Source organism: Larus michahellis, chromosome 4 (assembly GCF_964199755.1).
Source record: "Larus michahellis chromosome 4, bLarMic1.1, whole genome shotgun sequence".
In the NCBI taxonomy this organism is placed as follows: Eukaryota; Metazoa; Chordata; class Aves; order Charadriiformes; family Laridae; genus Larus; species Larus michahellis.
This window is the reverse complement of record NC_133899.1, coordinates 18073023-18094703: the sequence shown is the minus strand read 5'-3', so window position 1 is coordinate 18094703 and position 21681 is coordinate 18073023. Positions and strand designations below refer to the sequence as shown.

The 21681-nt window shown below is 38.0% G+C and overlaps 1 protein-coding gene across 4 annotated transcripts in view; it reads right to left on the bottom strand.

The window, feature by feature from the left end:
- FTO (FTO alpha-ketoglutarate dependent dioxygenase) overlaps positions 1-21681 on the bottom strand; it is a 251599-nt gene that overhangs the window by 40661 nt on the left and 189257 nt on the right. The gene's annotated exons all lie outside the window — the stretch shown is intronic.

The window sequence follows — 21681 nt, the reverse complement described above, 5'->3', positions numbered from 1 at the left end:
TACAAAAAGAGAAGCAAAATGGGAATCAAACTTTTTTTTTTTAAATATTTCTAAGCTGTGACAGGAAATAACTGTATTTTCCTTCCCCAACTCACAGCCAAGATTAGAATGGAAATGGGAGAGATGAGCTCTAGAGCTAGAAGTTTTGCTGTCAAAGCAAGACACCTTTTGGCAGTATCCTCTTGCTCTCTGGGTTCTGACTAATATGTTTTGAATGAGATAAAAGCGCCTCCATTAGCATTCAGTTCAACCAACAAGAGCAATTGACTATAGAATAGAATTGCTTTGCCAATGGCATATTGCACATAAGCTGAGTGAAAACGCAAATCTCTGTGCCAGAGGAAATTTTGAAATTCCCATTGCTTTTTTTGTATATTGCTTTTTTTTTTTTATCAAATAATGCCCAAATAATTCCAAATTGCAATGTTCACTCTGATTTGTAGAACTGAGCTGAAACACTTGGTTTTTAGTCAGTAAAATATTGAACTGTGTTCTTCACGGTGACATATCGCTTGATAGGAGTTGTGGCAGGTGAGCCTGGCGTTCACATTCACACTATAGTCGACATCTCTTACGGGAGAGTACATCTATAATTTATTCAGCAGCAATTTAACTCCTACAGGCCATTACATGGCTTTATCATACAAAGTCCAAAATACATTAAAGGTACACTATTTTTGCCAAGAAGCTGAACAAACAGAACAAAATGGGAGTTTAATCCACACCTCCAGAAGACAATTTCAAATCCCACAAAATGAAATGTTTTTGAATAATCAGAAACCTGAACTATTATACTTCAGGTCAAACTCATACAAAATTAAACAGATTTTGTTTTAATAAAATGGAGATATTTTCCATGGAAAGCTTTATCTTTGTAAAAATTGCATTTTTTGGTGAAACAGGATTTGACCTAAATTTTGATTAGCTCAAATAATTGTATCTCAGCAAAAATATGGTAAAACTGGAAAAGAGTTAGACACTGCTTTGCTAATTCTTACTGCTTATAAAAATTTCACAGTATTCGCTGTATCTTTATCAAACAAGAAATTCTTGGACTTGAATTACACATAAATCTTAACTTCTTTAAAAAGCTTTACTGTTCAAGATTGTAACGGAAATGCACACCCTATCTGGTCGAAAATAGAAGCTGAAAACACATTAGAAATGGTCTTTTAGAATCTAAAAATGTATGTTAATAATGACTGGTGAGAGGCGCCATCTTTAACACTTGCGGCAAAAACTGATGTATATTTAACATAAATTTATAAATATCTATCTTCACTTTTCTCCTGAGATATTTTTTTACTGTAAAACTGTTCTCTAAGTACTCCATGAAGTGCTGTAACAAGTGGAAAGAATCAGAAAAAAGCCCTTATCCTAGACTACGAATGGCTACAAATTATTCTCGTCAAAGGCAAAACTTGTTATAGCCTTGGACAAGGAGAAGCAAGCAGATCAAGAAAAAGAACCCCTCATATGGGCTGGCAGGTAGCAACAGAAGACCTGTGAGCAATGCAAGGCTTGTCTGAACGGGGACTGTAGCGCAAAGGATAGGCAAAAGGAGAAAACAGAAGAAGAAAACCAACAGAAAAGGCTGAAGCAGTGCAGGAATGCAGGGGGAAGATCCTCGGGGCTAGAGATATTTTGATGTAAGCCATTCCACGGTGAGGAAACCTGAGACAGGGAGAGGCAAGAGAGAAAACAGGTTTCAAACCCTCTTTTCTTAGGGTTTGCTTTGTGCTTTGAATAAGATACGACAACGGAGAAGCAAGTTAGACATTTGCTAAACCGTTTGAAAGTGCTGGTAATGACGATCAGTGTATTTTACTGCACAAAAGCTCTTTATGTGGCTTGTCATTACTGGGACGGGTTCCTCAGGTAACCCAAACCCATATTCTTCAGGACCTCCAGAGGAGGGCATCTTCAGGAAAAGAAAACGTTGGTGCCACAGCAGCTCAGGGAGAGGGTGAGCGGAGGAAGGTCAGTGCAGATCACACTGGGAGGAGGCCAAACGTACCACCACGACCCACCTTGCACAAATCATCCAGAAAACCTGTGCCCAACACTACACCAAAGATGCGAAGAATAAAAAAGAAAATAGCAGTGTATGAAATTAATACCTAATTAGGGTTTGTATGCAATGTACATAAGTGCTCAGCAAGCAAGTTGGGGCTGGCACTTCAGGCTGAGCACCAGAGCCGTCGCACCCCACTGCCTTCCAGCTGGGTCAAGGGAATCTGTACGGCTTCAGCACACTGCAGATGTTCCTCAGAAGCTGATGGTGTGGAAGGGAACTGAGGATGCAACAGTGAACTTCCAGTTTGGAAGAAAAAAGAAAAAAAAATAATGGAAAAAATAATCCCGAGCGGGTGAGATGTGAGGAAATGTAAGGGGGGCGGTTCTTTTTGCTCTCTATTCCAGGGATCAAAATGACTTTGGAGGTTGCCTCCAAAGGACATTTTGTGAAAAGTGAAAGCCAGTGGCCAGACTGAGAAGAAAGGGGGAAAGCAGAGATTATAAACTAAACAAAATAAAAACCCAAGCACGCACATCATCTGCCTTTGGTTGTAATTCATTTCTTTCCTGAGCAATAAACTTCAAACTATGAAATATGAATAATAAAAAGGAGGTCATGAAGAGTGACTGAATTCTGAAGTGGCCCTCAGAGTTAGATTACACCCCTATGTCTTAAACAAACAAACAAACAAAGCACTAAATCGATCATTAAGTTTCTAAAGAATATTTTTAAAACTGCAAGTCACTATTATTTTTTTCACAAGAAGAAATGCATTTGCAGTAGGAATTAACACATTCTTGAACATAATAAACAGCAAAGGGTTTGGTGCTGATTTTTAGCACGTCTGGTTGACTGCAACAGCTAAAGTACATTATTTTTAAAAGCAGAACATATTTCATATGTCACAAGTTTCTTCATTTGATTTGCAGATGGGGACCTCTATTGGTATAAAATAATTACTAAAAAAATGACACCTAGAAACCGACCGATTGGCTCCCACGAAAATCACATTGGCCAAATTCTCATTTTCATTATGTCAACCTATACTTGATGATTTCAACTAAAATCGCTGGAATCAGCCCATCAAATGTAATTAATATAAGAATTTGGCCCAATTGTGAAAGACGTCAAGTATTCTTCTAAAAAAAAAAAAATGCTAAGAAGAACTAATACACTTTGAAGTTAACCTTCTCATACTTATGCCTGGGGGCTCTTCTTTGCCTGTGCCTTATGTGTATTTTTACTATAACCTTGGTGTAACCATGCGGTGTTGTAGCTTTGGACTGACATATCTCTGTGTTGGGCAGGATTTTCAATCCTTCATGACTATCTATTTGTCACTGCAGGTGAGCGGTAGCACTCAGGCTGATCCCCAGCCACTTTCACAGTTACTTATCTGTCTTTATGGATTCTTCCCCTGTGTCAAGTTGGTGCATAACAGCATTACTGTCAGGGTGACAAAATTGTCCCTAGAGTGTCACAAATGATTCCCCAGCCTTATGGCTGCAAGCAGGTAGTAACACATCGACGCTGCCTTTCTAAGCTCATCTTTCTCCAGCCCTGCCACCCGCCCGTTACTCTGTACGCACAGGCACAGGTTCCCCTATACATATGTAACTCCCAGTTAAGACAGTTCTAATTTTGGTCCTTTAAAATTACCATGAAAAATGAGCAGAGATTGTTTTCAGGGTGAAATCTTTTTCTTTGCAAAGTCTGGTCCTCTGCCTGATTTTTATAGAATACAGTTTTGGGGGGAAGAAAACGCTGCAGAATTCCTGTTTTCTAAACACAGAAACCCTGATTACAACTGCAAAACGGTAGCTGAGATGCAGTACGTACTGAAGTTTGTGGAATTCTATAAGCCACCCAAGCCCTTAATTTCTTGATGTGTTTCTATCATGCGAAGCCTGTTTTTTCTTCCTATAATTTTGATGTGTTTTTCTTACTTAATTGCACTCTGCATACAGTAACACCTTTTTTAAAATAACATTTTCTCCAGTTCAATGCTGGGTGTGAATCTGTGATAAATTAAAAATCTTACTCGAAAAGGGCTGGTTTAATACTTCCCTTCACCTCCTCGCCGATGTAAAATCATTCCAAGGAGAAAAGAATCCATCAAGTTAAAACAATTTATATGTTATTTGGAGAAGGCTGAGAATCTTGATGAATACATAAAAAAAGAATGCTTCAGCAGCAAAGCTTGCTCAATACTCTAAAAACTATTTCATGGTCACACAGTACAATCTAGGATTTCAATGATTCTTACATGAACCATGTTTTATGTAAATAAGTTTTGCTTTGGTTAAGTCTACTGGACTTCAATTCTTCGAAATGCCTTCAAGGGGCCCGTTTCCAGACAATGCCAGCTGACGGGACCCCATGAAGGAAAATCCCCTGCGCTCCTGTGCTTCCACCACCTTGCTCAAACCCCTCACCTCTCTGTGCCTCAGTTTCCCTCACTGTGAACTGAGGAACATTGTAGCTAATTTTTAATAAAGATGCCAAACAAACCGCAGAGTGGTAAAACTAGTTAACGTTAAATGTACATTGAGATAAAAGCCTTCTGTTCAGAAGATGAACCTTTAAAGAAGGACTTGCGTGAAATGGATGGTCAGACTCTGGTGCCTTAAGGAACGCGGCTGGATTAAGGGTGGCTGATCCTCGTTAACGCTGGCATGGCTGAGGACAGAAGTGTCCCAGCAAAGGTGTTCGGGCGCCCGTGCACACCCTCCCCACCCCTCGGACCATTTGTCCTTCACCTGATGAGCGTCCGTTGTCTGAGTTTTCAGATAGGTTCAATGCGTTTTCTGACACTGGAAAAACAAACCTAAAAGCAATTTAGAAATACCTGCCCACGAAGTCAAAAGGCAAAATATCTAAAGCTTCTCCTGGAATCTCTGACCTCAGAGGCTGACATGGTTTGATGGGAAATTTAATGTAATAGTCTGAGAAAGCCAAAAGGCCTATTGTCAGCAATGAAGTCTGAAAGTTAGCAGAATTAATATAACTGTACAATGGAAGTGCCCTCGAGGGACAAGGCTGCAGAACCAGGGCAGAGGGAAAAATGACTTTTGAAGTCATTTCACTATGACATTCTGTCATCACTGCTAAACGGAAATAAAAAATCATCGGAATCACCACATGCTTCAGTGTGTGTCCCTTCCTTATCTAATAAAAAGCAATAACGCTGACGTCCCGTGCCCCACCTAAGCTGGGAAGGGGCTCTGCAGGGACTTGGGGAGCTCCATTTTGAGTTGCTAAATGCAATAAGAATAAATGCAAGTGGGAGTCTGTTTAGCAGAGAATGATGTCTGGTCTGTAGCCCATCAAAGCCCAATAAATCTCAATGCTTCAACAAGAGATGAAAATGGTTATCTCATCATTTCAGTGCCAGGGTGAAATTTTCTCTGAGCCAGAGTATTTTTACAGATGATTTATGTCTGGGAAGGGTAGTTGTTTAACAAAATGGCAGATAATGATAAATAGAAAGTAAATAGAAACAGCAGCAAGGGAGTGGTTCCTAGTTGCAGCAGTAGAATAAACAATATACTTACATAAAGTATATGTCACATATAAGTGCCATTATTCTAAATCCTATGAGTTATATGTTACTTGGAACATCACATAAAAGATCCGGTAATATGATTTACAGGATAGGGAATTTAGCACGTATGCAAGGCAAATAAGTATCAAAATTCTTCTTTCTGTTACACCTGTGTTAGTCCCACTTCACCCAAATTACTCTGGATCTACAATTGTATAATAAACAAGAAGCGTCTCTGTGTTCACTGCGTTTAATACATTATTATATTAAAATAAGAGGGCTCAGGAGATGGGCTAATTTTGCTCTCCTTACAAATTTATTTTTAAACACAATACTTACACTGACTGTGTGCTAAAATACAAATACTTCTACAGAAAAGGGAATGACTGACACATACGCTATCTGGACATGCTTTTTATAAAGTCATCTGAAAATAAAACCTTTTTTTTTTTTTAAGATCTTAGTTTGGATGACATGATAGAACAAATATTCAATGCAGTCAATGATGAGAAGAAAAAATAGTAAAAAGCCAAAAAAGCTGCCTTTTGGAGTTTTTTGAATTAGAGACACCGTAAACAACGTCAAACTGGAGATAGAGATTTGAGGTCAGGGCGCTTGGTTTGGGTTTCTTTTTCTTTTTATGCTGTTTTCCTGTGGCTGTACACAAAGGAAAAAAAAAATCTAATTACAGTTTTAAATGCCCAAAATGCCATGTCCACCAAAAGCCCGATGCTCATTAGTACTAGTAATTAACTTTACAACTGTCAACACAAACACCACACAGGCTGACAGATAGATAGTAGCTCTGAGGGTGCTAATAAATCCGGAAATAACAACTTGACACGCAGATGCACAAAAGAATGCAGGTGATAAAGAAATGTTGACATCAAATCTAATTATCTTCGAAACGGCCAACTACTGCACAATCCACAGTAATGCACTGTTATTGCTAGTGATGAGCCCCACTGGAACGGCTCTTAACCACAGCATACAACCGAGCTTTTACAGCCCCTTGTCATATCTAGTGAGGACAATATCAAAAAGGAAATTATGAGTGTCATGACCCCTCCGAGTCAAAAATCTAGTGATGAATATAGGCTCAGCAAGGCATAGCAGATTACCCCCTTACGAGTTTTAAAGCCAGGATGATATATGACATTTTTATCAGGCACTTTCTCAGGAATGTCACCAAGAGGGAAAATAAAGGCCCTGAAAAGAGACGACTAGGTGAATTATGCAACTGTAATTGCCGATCATAACCTGATATGAGCTGAAATTGCTCTGTTTTCATATTGAGATAGCATAAAATTGTCGGGAAATGCAATGGCTCCTTAATGTGGCCTAGATGAGTCTAATATTCTGATCATTTTTCACTCAGCTGCTAGGTAAATAGTGCTTCTTTAACACAACCACCGTGGCCCAGGGCAATCTGGGGGCCCAATTTTACACTTGAATTGAGGAAATATGTGTAAACTACAATTTTTCATATTTTCTGCATACATAAGAAGATGAAACATCTTTATCATGTGTATTGTCTGGCTGAGCTTATACAAAATATTAGTTTATCTCTCCTACTTTGGTTTATTCCATAAGCAAAACACATAGATCTAAAGGACAGGCAATATTCTATATACAAAATAGGTCCATCTTTTATGCAGCCTCAGATGAAGAATTCTACCGTTTTGTTTTTGAAAAGCTGGCAATTAGAAAGTGCAGATTTTGCAAAATAAATTAAAATATCCTAAAATGCTCACATTTTTCTCCAAATAAATGTGAAAAAAGCAGAAAACAAAAGGTCACAGAAATATTTACCTAGACAACCTGAGATATTAGTTTAAACAATAACCCCTCGGAGAAAAAAAAAAGGTGAAGAGGGCTTCTTTATTACCATCCTATAAGAGAAATTTATTTTATCAGGAATCTGCTGTATTAAATGGTTCATAAAACATATTTGCTTAAAAAACCCATCTTGAGTTAAAATAATAATAATAATAAAAAAAAATCGCACAAACCCTAGTGAAACAAAAAGCATGCTACTACCCATTCTCAGATAATAATCAGCAATAATACCTGGGGCAGAAAGGTCATAAACCATACTTCCAAGACAGGAATAATTCATTGTACTACTATGTGTTTAAGAATTAGTTTGATAGAGTCACTATCTAGACTGTGAGATATTGTCTATCAATCTGACCTTCTAAAAATGAACCAGCAGACTCCCACTTAGATCAAAACCCCTTTGCTTTTATGATACGCAGCGTCCTCTTTACGATGAATTTCAGGACCAGGTTTATGACGAGTGCAGCATCATTTGCAAAATACATCAATGTAAAAGTGAAGCAATACAAACTCTTAAATAATTAGGTGTTTCTTTCTAAATTTCTAAACATATTTTTCCCATAAAGGAACCATATTGAAATCCAACCTTTTCCCTGCTCTTTTACTTAGGAATCAGTTCAGAAATAAACAAGTGCAAAGGAGGTCAAAAGGTTTAAATTTCTTTGCTTGCATTTATGTTATCTGTTCTTAGTTCCTATATATCCACCTTATCTAGGTGCTCCAACACTAATTGCAAAGCAGCACTGACTAGCAGTAATAACCAGCACTTGGAAAAACCCTGCGTGTTGCTGGTGACTGTAGATAAGAGCCCCTTAAAGTTGGATATATCTGCATCAACTTACTTCCCACTCCCTTTTACATTTTACGCTTTCTAAAGGCTGAGATTTTGTAGTACACAACGTAACGAAGTGCGATACCTCGCTCTACAGAGAGGCCTCAAGCACAGCAGATTTCCAAAGGCTTCGGGGTGTGGGATAGATGGTACTGAAAATAACACTGTGATACTTTGGTAATCACACCAACCTTTGTAAAATATCTCACCGGATAAAATGGAACAGGATTGAAATATAGTTCCTAGCAATTAATACTGTGTGATCCTAAAAGTAGAGTTGGTCCAATCTCAAAAGAATTTAAAATTGTAGACCCATCCATAATTATTACATTACCACTAACCCTATTATGAACAGTCTTTCTGTAATTAACATACCAGCGGGGAATTTAAGAGGTACTCGGCATTAATTTTCAATCCCTATTCTCCATGAATTTGGTACTCAATTGTAGTGATAAATAGAAGACACATGGTTATGATTACGCGTTTGCTGTAACGATTATGCACCACGGCAGAAAATACATCATAATGTAACGCAGGCTCACAGTTAGCAAGAAAACACTTTTACTGCTATATTTTCATTCTGTTGTAGAAATTCAGAAAGTCAAGTGACCAGTTTCCATTTTTTTCCTTTTTCACAGGATCTGTTTACAGAAGACTTTTCCCACAGTCACTAGCACTTAGAAAAATAACTTACAACCTTTATCATTCTCTTACAAAGTCAACCACGCCGAAACTGTATTTATTTCATCTTCCTGTCTCTGTATCCCCCTTCCGGAGACTCGGCGAAGAGGCTGCAGTGACTGTTGCTAAGCAACTATACCACAGCACTGCATCACCAATTACAGATTTTTTCCCATCGTTTTCAGCCTCACAAACCTGGGAGCTGGTATAATAATAGGAAGTAGTACAGATAACAAAAGTATTATCCATAGACTGGTAAGTTAGCAGATGGATCTTCAGAACTAAAAAAGGGACTACTACAACGATAACACTGAACAATTATTGCTAGTATTATTTTCAATCAGGTATTTTTATCAGTACAGGCTCCACAAAGAACTTTACGTATTCACTATGTGTGACTGCAAAAGTATTTTTGAATTCTGATGATTTTTTGTGGGTCTCTCTGCGCAAGAGAACAACACAATATATGTGCTGCTGAAAGCTAACCTGAGATCTATTAGTAATCAAATTTCAGCCCAGATTTTACGGTTAGTCTAACCGAGTTAATTTCTCTAATGTTAGCAATTCATGGAAGAGGTCTCTTGTGGCAGCACAAACCTGGGATCCACAGCAGCTGTCAGGAGAGACTCTGAGGAATTCCTTATTAGCCAGAATGCAACCAGGCAGAAAACTCATTACACAGTGCTAAATATACTTAATCACATCTATTAGAGAAAAATGAACTTGATAATTACAACAAATAACTAAAGAGCAAAAAGTGTTCATGGAAAAACCCACACCAGGATGCGTAAGAAAAAGGGCTGCATACTGACTCCGTGTGGGAGAAAGCCATGCCTCCCTGTAAACTCTTCCGGTAGAAAAGATTGCACCACAACGTACCAATGATTTAGGTTCCCCTTGAAAGTGAAGCTTTTACATTTAACAGCTTACATAAATTTAATGTAATAAGTAAATTAATTACTTAAACTTTAAAAATTAATTTGGAAAGCTCTTCTGAGAGTTGAGACAATTGCATTTTCTCAACATGCTGTTTGGGGAAAGGAAGTTTCCTACAGACATTCAACACAATAAATAAAGGTAATTTCACAATAGCTGATACTTTACTGCAATACATAACACAAGGGCTCAAAGCCTTTCCGTGCTGTGCAGCCTTTATTTTCCTTCAAATGGGATTGGGTTGTGGAGTGACGTGGTCCATAATTTGGCCCATCATGCCAATTTGGCCCATTTATATTTTAAAACACAGTTGTTGAAACTAAAGGTATCCGATATGGCCCTCATTGAGTAATTAGAGGCTGAAACCAAACATAAGCATTAGATCCTCTTTGTGGAATCACACACCACACACAGGCACTCCAACCAGACCTGAGCACTGTCTGCCAAAACCTCCCTTGCTCTGCTCTCCCAGAAATACCTTAAATTCTGCGTGATTTTTATTTGCACATTGCCGTGTCAGCACAGGTGACGTGTGAGCATTCTAATTTTGCAGCAATTGATATCCTGATACACTGACAGCTGAAGAACTCAATGGAGCAGCGAACTGGGCTCCCGACCTTTCGAACAGGCCTGATACCCAGACTTTTGTCACTTCATACCAAACTCCTCCCGCATCTCATGAGCAGCAGTCCATCTGCAAGCAGCTCTGTGAACTTGGCGTGGAGACTTTTTGAACCCAAACTATATTTTAAATTCCTACCCAACTGTACATATTTTTAATTCAACAACATCTAAATAAAGAAATCAGGCCTATTAAAATAATCAAATAAAATCTGAGAAGGGATACTCTGAGGTTTTCATATAATTTTGACTTTGTTGGAAGAGAGCAGCTAAGTAATGCATGAAGCAAGCCATCTGGGTTTTCTTTTTTATTCAGCCATAGAACATTTGCATCTTAATTTCTATGAAATGCCATTAAAATATTGGATAGCATCTAGGAAAAATAAGACAAATTCAGTTATATTCAAATAAAAACAGTACACAATGGCCCCAGAAAGCCCTTACCTAAAGGCCGACAAAGACATACAAGAAGCCCATGCTTTTGCCAGCCCAAGCTAGGGACCTAGGTATGTTCCAAGTGAAAGGTCTACACTGCCATCTTCCTCTCTTCACTTCATCCCTTTCCTCCAGCTGTCATGAAGTGAGGCAAGAAACCGCAGAACTCCATTTCCTAGGACCATAACTTAGAACGGTGGAAATTAGGAAACAGGATTTGATTCATTACGTGGCCTAACAGCAGTGATAGATCCAACCTCTGCATGATGATAAATTAAGAGCAGATGGACAAGACTTTGTACTGATAGAAGAATACTTCTTTTACTATTTCCTTGCACTTGTTTTCCTTCATTTTAGCTGATTCATACCTTCTCCAGGTCATTTCTGCTGTCTCTGTATCATGTCAGAATCAGTATTTTAGAATTAAAAAAGGTAATAGCCACAAAGCTCAGCCAGTTCCCACTGCTCAGAATCTAAGCACCACATAGATACCATTTTCAAAAACAGTCGTTCCAGTGAGTTGTACTTATGTATTGATGTTATTTAAAGGAAAAAGATGTAAAAGGTACTCTAAAATAGTCTAAAAATTGAACACTTTTTCTTTTCCAATAAAAATATACCATACTTTGCTTGGCTGGGTTTTAGGGCAACAGAGCTTATTTTTGGGGGTGGCAATAATTCTGAGGACTTTTTGTTCTTTTATGATCTACTGTTTACAGACAATGCTCTTACAGAAAGAAGCTACTGAGCCTTGAGAAAATTACTGGCTTTATGAAGTCAATTACTTATCCTATAAATCTGAAGAGTGAACCTCACTATAGAGGACACAACATAGCATTCCTCTTGTGTGAACAGAAGTTTCACACAAGATATATCATTGCTTACTCAGTTCTGTACATCTATTAAATCATTTGTTTTTATTTGTACAAACTGAAATTCTAATTTTAGGCCAACTTAGCATATACCCAATGCCATGCTGAAATGAGAATTAATATACACACATATGAATTAAATTATGGGCACAGAATTGTACACAAATTTTTAAGTGTTTTTTACAGTGTTTTAATGTATTTCAACAAATTTAACTCCCACTTTGTTATAGTTATACCAGATCGTCTTCACATAAGTGTCCAGAAGGTTGAGATGTGAAAAAACAGTTCTTGTCTTCCAGCATTGTCTCTCTCCGCTTTTTCTCTTAAGCTTTCAAAACTGGGCACAGTTCACGTTGGATTACGGAATTAGGTGGACCTTTCACCTGAACTTTCATTGCAGTTTTTATATTCTTACGACTAAGATACACTTTACCCTAGAAAGTTAAGTTGGCAACACAAACGTGACATTAACTGCTATGACCAGAAAGAGAGCTATGGTAGCAACGATAAGATAGAAAAATGAAACAAGCAAGTTTTAAAGGGTATAAAAGGCCATGATTTTTCTTTATGTGTACAGAAAATGCCTACAATTGGATCAGAATTTTGTTCAAAGAGTAGAAGAAGTTACGGACTCTTCCTTTTAGAATATCAGCCTTCATTTTCCATGGTTAAGGGTTTGGACAAGAAAGGTAGGTTCTGTAATACTTCTGAGTTCTACAGTATGAACTGCAAGCGTAAAAAATCCATACGTGTATACTTGTGCAGTGCTAGCAGTGACAAAAAGGAGGTGTAATATCCTTATTTAACACTCACTTTCAGGAAGGTTAAACACGGGAATGTCATCAGAACATCTGAATTCTGCCACTAGTATTTTGGGGATAAAATGTACATTGAAATCTTTTCTGTCCTGTCATTCAATAAACAATAACCACCTCTCTGCACTTGAAGCAGAAAAATTACCTATTTTAATATAAAAATTCATTAGAATTTACTGAGAATTAAATTAATAGGAATGGAAAGGCTGCTGTAGAATTAGAGTATTAATAGTATATTAACTGCAGGTATTTTATTTTCTTTTTAATCTAGGTAGTTCTTGCTGGGATATAAATCCCTATTCTTCTTTAATTCTCTACTGGGGGGACTTATAGATTTTTATTTTTTTTTAGGAAAGATGTGTTCTTTTCCATAAAAGTGTAGTATTCTAAATAAATAGGAGAAAAAAAATAAAGTCTGTGGAGACGTTTGCAGAGCAAGCTTATGTTTTAGAATGAAGAATGGTTCAGAAGTCATCACAGAGTGATGCACAGTGGCAAACACAAGAACAGAGGAATCACTCCTTCTGCAGTCCTCATGGACGCTCCAAGGATTCCACAGACGCAAACTTTTCATAAGAAAATAACCGTTCTACCTGATTAGCAGGAAAAGCTGACTAAAAAGACTAAAATAGAGCTTTGTTCTTACAGAGTACGGAAAACCTCATCTAGATGGTCACAACAGTCGTGAAACTTTTCTTAGTTTTTTCCTACCTTCCAACACAGTGTTGCATCAAACACCCTTGAAAAATCTGGAAGAGTTAGGAAAAACACTGACAAACAGAGCAAGCAGAAGCAGCACAGTGTGCTAGCAGCTGCAGTAGTACAGGACTGGCAGTAGGACGGAACACATGGTTGGCACTTATCAAACAACAGAGACAACCACTATATACCAAGAATGGGGTATATCTCAGTGGGGCTCCACCACAAGAAATGACAAGAAGAACTGTATCTATGACTTTCTCTAACGTTCATAACTCAAAAACTCCGACCTTGATCGCTTTAGCAGATGGTTTTGCTCTGCTGTGGTTGCAATTAAACAGAGTGTGCCAAAGTGAAGAGCAAATTACCCATGCTATCTATCCCAGTTAAAAAAATCTGCAGTCTTCCAGTATCTAGTGGGACAATATCCAAGATTCTCCAGTCCCAGCCCATGCTGGATTGCCATTATATTTTATGTCAGTCAGTACTTCAGAGAGTCCAAGACCCTTGGCATATGTTCTTAGTTAACAAAATGGAAAATTAAACTTTGTAGCAACCCCCTGCCACTCCCAAAATAAAAGAAAAATTCTATCTACATCAATGGGCAGGAAGTCTGATCTTCCTGTGCCAGCCAAAAAGCCTGCAATATAAGGACATTTGGCTGAAGAAAGGAATTTAAAATAAGCAAACTAGCCTAAATTCACACTCCCGCATTTCAGGTACTGAGGAATATTCATAAGGAATACGAATTTTAAAATCACCTCTGATATTGAGAAGTGTAAGACTGTAACTTTAACAGAGCTTTAAGGGTTTTAAAAAATTAGTTCATTGTTTGAAGGTCTTATCATCATGGAGAAACTGCCCTTGAGTTTCTTCAATGCACTACAAATACCGTGATCACAAATCCACTAGATACACTAACAACAAAAAATAGTATTGCAACAAAACAGGAAGAGGTACCTAAACATTGTGCCATAATCACTAATTAATCACCGTGTATAAGAGCCCATGGAGTGTGAAGGACAGAACAAGACGACTTGTAAATATGAGACCCAGTCTTCAGTTCCCAGCTATCAGAACGTATTTGCTTCTGGGCTACACTGAAAAGGAAACATGAGCAGCATCTGCTCATCGTTTCCCTCGCATTGCTGAATTGGAAATACCCAAATACAGTAGTTTTTCAAATTAAATGCATGAAAATTGTGATGAGCGGTCTTACAAAAATGATATTTGAGAGTAGGTCTGCATATGAAGAAGATATGTAGATAAACTACCTGACTGACAAACTCATGTGAAGTTTTTTACAGTCCAGATGGAAAGGGGTAAATGAAAAGAGGGCATTTATGTCAGAGCTTGTACAATAGGAACAAGAACGCTGATACGGTTTCTTTTTTATATATAGCTGGGTAAAGAGATCAGAGAACACTGGAACGTTAGCCAAAACAAGTTATCCAGCTGCACTGTGTTTCATCACATATCAATTTTTACTGAAAGAAAACCATACAAATTTAATCAGTTCTTCATATGGTAATATTTAACATTTTTTTCCAAGTTGTTTGATATTATTGTTTTAAAAGTTCCTTTTCCCCCTCCCTCGAATGTGATGTGTGATAGTGGTGAACACAGGGAAAATATCTATCCCTGGCAAGACTGAAAGTCTCATTTACAGTAGACTCAGTAATAAATGCACTGGCGTCTGTGTCAATTGACTGTCTCAATGAAGAACAGGTCAGTATAGGGAACAGTACAAGCGCCGTCTACATTTGAACTCCCACATCCTCATCCCATGCATGTTTGTAGCATCAGTAGAAATTAAATTACCCTAATAAACCTTTCTGCCTCCTTCCCTCCCCAAGAAACAGGATTTTTTTTTCCCCCTGACATCTTAAACCACATGGGTTTTCCCTCTTTTTTGTACGGCTATCATATGGCATTTGTATAGCACTTTTAATTATTTGAAAATATATAATAGAGTGGAGACACGGATCCCACTTATATAAATGCCTATTAAAAGGCCATGTATTCTCTCAGTAACCATAAAACATAAAACACCTCTTAAAAGAATATAATTCCTTTGTTTCAAAGCCAAACACATATAATAAGACAGCTTGCTCCTTTTAAGTAAATAAAAATGATTTGTATTAAATAAAATGAAATATTGTATGCACTATATAATTTAACAATAAGACACATCAAAGTATGCATTACTGCGAGCTAACCCATGCCTCAGAGGTGTTGCAAGCCAAATACTTTAAACGATCCAAGAAACATGTTGTTACAGAAAAGCAAAAACCACAACGCGTCATAAACTATTGGTCAGACGAGATGTAAAACCGAGTTCCTAACCATTTGTGGTCACTAAAATCCCCTGGCGCTTACTGTACCCTTAGAATGTTGATTTTGCCCAAACTGGAATGTTTTTAATACACAAGTTTTATGCCACCTAGCTTTATTCCTTATTTATTTGGAGAGAACTTCCCCCAGCCCTATGCTCTTCGGTGCTGAGCCAGCATGCTGCAACCTCGCTACGCTCTGCCATAGGAGAGGCTGCTGTTCAGATGGTTTCAAGAAGTGTCTTGCATGTGTATGCCTTCATAGGGACCTCAACATGCTCTATTCATAGGGATCTCCACGTGCTCTCTCTGTTACAGCCCATTAAAATGGCTGAAGCTAATGGGATTTCTTGGAGGTACTTGATAGTGAAATTTGATCCATAGTTTGTAACACCGTTTCAAATCCCTCAACTATAATGCAAGTATAAATAACATGATTATGTTGTATATAACCCCAAATAAAATGATTCAAAAAATGTAATCATTGAGAATACACTAAACCTCTTGATAGAACACAAAGTACGTTAAAAAAACACAGCAAAAATAATCACCACAGAAAAACTTATACGTTGTTTGTATCAGTTTTATATGGATTTAAACCACCACATTGCATCCACATTCCCCATTTATGAACTGCTCTGTAGTTTGGACTGTTCTATTTTTAAAATGTTTCAGTGGAAACACTGCGCTCAATCAGAATGCTTACAAAGCTGATGAGTCAGGACTTTTTGCTAAAAAGGAGGTTTCTCTCCGAGAGCGTTAACAAGTACAGCGTAGTTTAGGTTCTAGTTGTGTCAACTGTCTAGTAGCAGGAGGAAAAAATCCCCACACCGTTGCTAGCAACAGTAGTAAAATTCTTTTAAGAAATATGTCATGCAGCAAGGAAATGTACTATAAACCTATTGATTTATATTATCTATGAGAAGCGAGTGAATGGCGTCAGAAAGTGAAATGTGAACTGGGAAGTTAGTGAGTTAGAGAGCAGTTTACAAACACCAATGCTATTTCATAAAAGAAACCTCTCCAAGACGCAACGGAACCACAGACCTTCCACTGCATCCCAAATCACCACTACATCATCAACTAAGACACTCAAGTTATATTTTTTATTGTTATTTCCATGACTAAATACCTATTCTACGGTGCTCCTAATCCCAAAGAGACCAGTTGCCATGACACGTGTCCTACGGCTGGCACGGCACATAGGGCAGCACCCAGAGCAAAGCTGCACTGCAGATGCGTAGGGGATGGAAACTCGCTTTCTGCTGGTCACAACAATTGCATGTTCCACCCAAAAAAGACTCCATGAACAAGAACAGAAATTTATTTTATGATTCCTGAAAAACTCTTTTTAAGTAAATAAAACAATATTAACTGATAAGTGATGAAGCATAGTGGAGTTTTTCCAAATAACTGTAAGCCCAAAACATTTTACTTTCTTGATCCAGGCTGGTAGGAAAATCCCTGACACCAGCATAACATCAGTTTTATTCCATTTTTACAGGCACAGCAGAAAACACATGAACATATTCCAAACATTTCTATAAAAATATCCACGTTAAATAATAATATTGAGGTGACTTTTTTTTCCACACTGTAACGTCAATGAAAAATTAGAGTTTGCTTATGCTATTTTTTCTTGTTAACTTTAATTAATAGTCTCTGAACTTTTGCTGCTATCTTACAAATTAACCTGCACCTGCCGTTTCCTGTGGCTATAGACTTCACCACCAAAAGTCATATGGTGGTACAGTAACATTTAATAAACACCTTTTATTAACCTGTCGTCCATCCACTGTGTTATTACAGTCACTAAATGTTACAGTGACATTCTTATGTTGCCTAAAAATTGTTATTAATTTGCATTTGATCAACTCCATGTGTCCTACGAGCCCGACGGCACTGCTCGCTGTTTCTAACACTGAGCCGAAGCTCTTCTGAAGCAGGTTCACAACCTTTGAAAAACAAAAGGATATGCCCATGGAACAAAGAGCAGCCAAATCCTCCCGAATCTAGTTGCTCTAGGAGTGCTGGTGAACTCTTCACACTGATTGGCATCGTTCAATTTTTAATAAAGGACTTGCTGAAGTGACAGATACTTGTGGAAATAAAATGCCGACAGATTTGCCAAGTTATGTGAGTAATTAAGTATGGAAAGCTACAGATGTTGAACAATAGTGCCTTCCACCAAGATGTATGCCATAATATCAGAAAAATAACCTGGCATCTGGTTTCTTTATTTAAGTACCTTTCTTAGGGTTTGGATCTTAATTTTTTACAGTTGACAGCAATGTTATTTGAGCCAGTCAGTGGCATCTGGTTGCTGGGGGGGGGGGGGTGTAGGAAAAAAGGAAAAAGAAAAAAAAGGGGAAAAAAAAAAAGAGGGGAAAAAAAAATAGAGCTCTGTGCACTTTAATTAATTGTGGAGAGATTACATGGTCTTCCAACCGTGTAGTTTGTCATCAGAGCACATTACAGATTTATATTAGATGTTTCTCCACAGTGTCAAGAATAATTAAAAAGGGATAGGAAATGATGCCAGCTAGCAATACTTTACATCAGTGGTGAAAGTTTTATATTTATTACAGCCAAACAATTTTAAAAGAAGATGTCAATTTTGTAGTTATACTGTGCAAGGAATAAATATTAGGTGGGTAAAGCAGCCAATACATTTCAGCTGCTTGAATAATGAGAGGTTCATGTTTAATCTATCAGACCTACCAGAATTGGTGTGACATGTCAGTGTTATTAATGAAGCAGCATCCCCTTTTCTCATAAAAACATCCTCTCAATACAATAACTAACATATGTTTTCCTTTTCTTCCTAAAAGGATCTCTGCCCAGCTCTTCCTTCTGATTCGTGTAAGAACAGACATGCCAACTGTACACAAATTTTTTTGCTCAATTAATTTGCAATACCTTTGGTCTTGGGCTGTGCTAATAGTCCAGTGTTTGTGTGTCCTCGAGCTCTCAATTCACTAATCACAAGGGGGCACAGCTCTCTCCCCCCTGTGCACAGACGACTTCGTACGTGTGGATGAGCGAAGCGTATGGACCTAAAGGCAGCTTGCAGCCTAAGGAACAATTTTCTACCCAAATACTGCAGGTCTCATTTCTGTCCTCATATAGACTCATTCACAAATTGCATCTCCTAAACCCGTTCAACACATTTATATTTATTCCATGCAGTCTTATTAATTTAGTTTCTGCCGCTTTAAACATTTTTTAGTAAGAAACCAGTGCAAACAAGTCACTTCCTTTTGCTATGAATTAGCTTCCAACCTCTGAGCTCAAATGGAGATTTTCTTTCATGTGTCAGTGCTAAAATGAATTATTAAAAGCAGGTGTAAATTGTCCCCTCTTCCCATTCTGTCATGTTTGCAGAATCACAATGAGAAAATAATTTCAGACAAATTACTGCACTTAATGGTGATCAAATCACTTGGCCCTCACGGTTGTTTTTACTGAGGCCAAAACAGGAAAAAAGCACTCAGGAATAAAACGGCTAGCTTTCACATTCACTTCACGTCTCTCGGTGAGTTATATTTTGTAAGAGTAAAAACGTAAGAATTTACACCCTACATCTACAGTACCATCCAAATATGTTCAGCGTTCATAAAATCAAAGTCTGTAGAAGCTGGAGCATCTCTCCACAGGAGGTAAGGCAGGGAGCTCCGCACTGAGATTCCGACGCTGGTATCGCTTCCCCTTGGCACTGCCGGGAACTCACTGTACGGCCTTGAGTAAGTCTCTGCCTCTTTTCTTTACGGTTTGCGACTACAGAAGGGGCCATTCATTTCATTTAATTTCAGGCGCTTAGGCATCTGTTCATCACCATACACAGTGTTACCCCAATTAGAGATGGCGTTCTATATGTTATTATAACGCGCATAGATTTAAACAAAATTTAAAAAACAGTCTTTCAGTCTTTAGTTGTTTTGACTTCATTTGAGATGTGTAACCATGCGATGCAACATCACTGGGTTAAGATATCACAGAACTTTTCTGGTTATTGAAGCTGCTCTGGCATGCTTCATAATTGTTATTCCGCTAGCAACGGATACCACACCACCTGCTTTTGTTTGGTTTTGTTTTCTGCTGAGTGATTACTTCATTTACCATAGAAAACATGGCAATGACAGTTCCATAATGTTTTGTATCTAGAATAAGTCTATTTGGAAATCATAGCTGGTGCACCATTTGTTTGCTAAGTGACAGTTCTCTAAACATTGCAAAGCTTTGCAATGGAATTTATATTTACCGCTGTCTTCTAAGCACATTTTTAAATGCAGGTTGTCCTGTAAATTTCTAAAACTTGAGGGAAATTACCTGTCTAAATGCCCTTTCTCTCTTTTTCATCTGCCCACGGTAGCAACTGCTGCAACTGTACACAGAAGAAATGTCTAAGAGAAGCAGCACCGGTAAGCGAGTGAGATCTCTTTCTTTGAAGCCAGGTTATTTTTTTTTCTTCCCCGGCATTCCCTTCTCCTTAAGGGTTGAGGAAGCATTGTGGGCAAAGTCAGGTAATGGCTGTGGGGAACTCTCAAGAGACATGCTCTGATTATTTTTAGGTTGATAAGGTATTTGATTTGATTGGAAGAGAGAAGGGAAGAAACTGTTGGTCTTCTTATCAAATAGGATCAGATTTATTTTAAGATTATTTGGAGCACTGAGAGCAAGACAGAGTAAATAAAATATGAACACAAAAAAAGGAGGAGGGAATTGTTCACAGCTACGTACTGCAGTACATACTGCATTTGACTTAGCTGATGTCTCACAAGTGCCAGTCAAAACAAAAATAAGTTTCAGCTTCTCTCAGATTCCTGTGTGCGAGTACATGTGCCACTGACAATTCAAAGCGTTTTCAGCCTTCAGAGAACTAATAAACATATTCCAATGAATTTAAGAGGCGCTAAAGAGGCAAAGGGAAGACATGCTCCCTTGTGCCCAAACTCAAATGTCCTTTTATTTTGAAATTAAAAATTAGTCCTCTAATCTCAGTTCAATTTCTTCATCATAAGAGATCACTTGAACATCACTTGGTGAAAACCCACTGCTAAGAGGCAAAGATCAGCTGTTCCCCATGACTGACAAAGCTTTTGGTTGTGAATCAATGTACGGCTAACATCAATGCACCAAACAGCTTGTCAAGTCGTACCTCCTGGAGAATTAAAGCTGGGCTTCGGTGTACCTCCTCAACGACAGCTTCTAGCTCAGTAAAAGCCATACAGCTAAAGTTACAGCATAATACTCCAACCTACGGTATCAGTTATGACCCAGGGACTCAAATATCATGAATGTGTCTGGGAAAATAATCTCCCCACCGTGTTACTTTGTCCTCTGAACTACTTTTCCCCTCCCTCTTTCTCCAGTTCAGTGACAGGCAGACAGCAAGAGCCATTAGCAGAGATATGGCTGGTACAGTAGCTACCACATACTTTGATGATCTGCTTTGATCATCTTGCATCATATTCATTAGAGAACTTTTTACCCTTTCCGTTCTGTAGAGGGTGGATATCTCCTTTAAAAATCTCCTTCTCTGATTACCATCAATACTGGAGAATTCATAGCTTGCAATGTAGCCTTCCGATCTGACGCACCCAGAGATGACAATGTTCAAATTTAATGCTTCAGTTGCATCAATATACAACTGCTTTATGCTCAAATCAATCCACTGATTAACAATATTTTATTATCGACTTGAAATTTTGCCCATGCAGAACACAAACAAGTTATTAATATTTGTTCTGATCTAGCCTAAACTGATCAGCGCTGAGCTACTACCTATTTTAACTATAGTATATTTATTAACTAGAATTAAAAAAAAAAAAAAAAAGGACCATTATCTAAATTTTGGACATCTTCCAAAGCATATTAATTTTTTATGAGACACATGCAGCCTTACTAAAAACATACATACAGAAGCTATTAGTTTGCATGAAATCAATGAAATGGATAAAGCATAATTATGGATATTTCTCAAATTATTTACCATAGCAATGGCTGCCCCCCCCCGCCCCGGGCTTTTGTAAAGAGTAGGATTTAGAAAAAAAGAAT